Genomic DNA, 3,094 nt, shown 5'->3' on the forward strand with positions numbered 1-3,094 from the left:
AGGCCAGCGGCGCTGGGGCGGCCCGAGAGCGTTTTGCAGCGAGAAGAAACACACTCGGAGACACGCACACACACACACACACCCCCACACCCCCCTAGACAGAGACACCCCCACCCCGCCGGGCCCCGCGGCAGGGTCCTGCTGTGCAGGCGCCCCGGCTGCGCGGTGCCGGCTCCGGGCTGGGAATTCGACGTGGAAACTGGCGGTCGGAGAAAAGCAAAGCCACGCCAGGCAAACTTAAGGCAGCTCGGCGTGAGGTTTTGGGTTGGTTTTTTTTTTTTTTGCAGGAGTCTTGGGTTTTGCCGTTGAAAGCAAGGACCCAAATGGAAAAAGTGCCACCAACGTCGGGGTCGCGGTTTAAAGCCGGCCGGCAGCCAAACGCCATCCCAGCCGAACCCGGGAAGTTGGCAAACCACGATCAGAGACCTTCATCCGATCCAATAAATCACTCTAAGCAGCCATTATACGGGCAAAATTGTGCGGACTGTTCGCTAGTATGACTGAAATTCCTTGCTGCAAAGCCATCTGACATTAAATATCCGCAAATTGAGAGATAGACCCAGAAAGCGTTCAGGAATACTATAAATACGATATAGAAGAAGACTTTTTAAAAATAATTAAATAATCAAGAGTGGCCTTTATGGAAAAAAACAAGTTATATTTGTTTCCATATGGCCAGGATAAATGCCATACCGCCTATTCCTTTCAGATAATGTATATATTTACTCGGCTGTTACATTAAGGGGATGGTTTGCTGTTATCACCACGTTACTCTTTCACCTCGCAGAAGAGCGCGTCCCCTGCTCTCGCTGTCCTTGCCAGGCCATGGCCTCACCTACGGCCGGCCGACTCGCCCTGTCTCTGCATGGATTATCCCCCTCTGGAAATCTGCGTGCGATGGCTTCCTGCGGGAAGCTGGTCTTCTGCCAAGGAATTTGCCTGGCTATCCTTGACTAGTCTTGCTCCTCTGCGACTGAGGGTCCAATTATCCCTTCCACCCCTGTGTTACGGACACAAGTGAAGGGTATAGAAAAAAAGAAAAAAACAGCTAGTTAGGACTGCTCAATGCCAGTGACTAGGTTTTGTGGACCCCAGGCCTGATCGGTTACAGCAGTACATGATTTTCTGCTTGCTTGGTTTGCTGTTCTGGTTTGGTTTTCCCATTTTTTAGGTTAAGGATAAAAAGGGAAAGATTATTTTGAATAATGGAGTAGATCAATTTCTACATTACCTTTACTTATTTTTTCAGATGACCTCTGCTTGGGATTGCTGTCTGCACTGGGCTTCTCCCTGTTCTTCCTTTCGGTTTGTTTTTCTGTTTTTTTGTTGGCTCATTTTTTGTTTTGTTTTGTTTGTGATTCCATATTGAGCAGCTTCTCTTACTTAAAATCTCATATACTTTCATCAGTACACAGCTGGTAAAGTTCCAACTTCATTTTTATTGGACTTGTGTTTTAAGCTGATGATGTGGCTTTTTTTATGTTCCATCCATCCCATCCTGCTCAAATTGAAATAACTTCTGCTCATAAACTTGAAAAGGAGAGGGGTTGGCCCTATATTTGAAATCAAAGTTCTTTCTTGTATATGATGCAACCAGAAAAAAATAAGGAGACAGAGTATATTATAGAAATACAAAACAACCCAGCTAATAGTTCTGCTAATTAAGATGGATTTTTATGCCTGAAAAAACTGGAGGTTAGAAAATATGCTCTAATATGGATAACAGCTGTACTGCAGAGTAATGATATAAACAAAAAGAATCAGTAACTGCCTTCATGTAGTTTATTTCTATACAGAAACCAAGTTCTATATGCACATGTTATTATCTTGTCATGTGGGGCCAAGACCCAAAAGCTCCATGGGCTCCAGGGGTTAGTGGAGCTGGTTTACAACCTTCTTTGAAATTTTAAACAAAACTAAACCAAAGTCAAACACTGGAGCCAGATCTGCAGTCGGTAAAAATTGCGTTTCCACTGAACTTGTTGGAATAAATCCTGATCCCCCACTGAAGTCAGTGAGAGTTTTGCCATTGACTTCAAAAGAGCCAAGATTTTCTGCAATAGTTTCATGATGCCAATTTAGACCAACTGAGGATGTGCCACATGGCACAGCAATGGGCCCATTATCCTTCCAGAGAAAAAATGGATCCATGTTTGACCCTGAGGAGGTGGTCCAAAGCATGCCAGCCACCACAGAGCCTGAATGAGTGAAATGGAAGCAGAAAAGTTCTTGCATCCGTGCTCTTACACCACTACAGCAGAGAAATTCAGGGGAATACCCTCCTCAGAACTAGTTCTTCCCCATTTCCTGAACTATTTGCCCAGGATTCTTGACACAGGCAGCCGGGATCACGGCCTGGTTTCCCACAGCAGGGTCTTGCCATGGCTGTCTCCAGCAGGACACTTCAAAGTTTTTTTAGAATGAACTAGAAAAACTCAACATGAAATGTATCTTCTGCTGCATTACTCACAGTCCACAAACCTATAAATTAATTGGTGTGAATGAAGTCTCATCCTGTTTATTTTACCAGAATTAAGGGATGAATCCACTTTATTTTACTGGAATTAAAGAAGGAGGACTAGATACTGCAACTGTGCTCCTATAGTTTGATCTGAGAGTGTACCTGTGCTGCTGCCAAACATGACTACAGTCACACAGATCTTTGCCTTTCCTGGAGACAGGCATACAGAAAGGAGAAAATGATGCTCTGTGTCCTGAACAAATACCCAGTCAGAAGAAAAGGTATTCTAGCAGCTTATGCTGAAATACTGAAAGTAGCTTTAAAGGAGGTAGCTGAGCTTGGAACAGCACCATAACTGAACCAATATGGGGTTCAGCACAGACTGCCTGAGTATTTACTTGGATTTACAGATCTTCTGTCCGCACCAAGCCTGGGCTATCAGTTCCCATTCTAGCTAGGGTACATCTGTATAAACTGCAGTCAGACCTTCCCTGTGGAGATGTTTTCTCACCATTTAATTTTGCTCAGTAAAATGAAAAGATTCTAAGCTTAAGTCATCAGCTACTGCTATGAAAGTGTTCAAAGCATATATAACTGCACATTGCAGAGAGAAACCTTGCATCTGAGATTTCT

Source organism: Athene cunicularia, assembly GCF_003259725.1.
Source record: "Athene cunicularia isolate RWA chromosome 13 unlocalized genomic scaffold, athCun1 chr13_part1, whole genome shotgun sequence".
Taxonomy (NCBI): domain Eukaryota; kingdom Metazoa; phylum Chordata; class Aves; order Strigiformes; family Strigidae; genus Athene; species Athene cunicularia.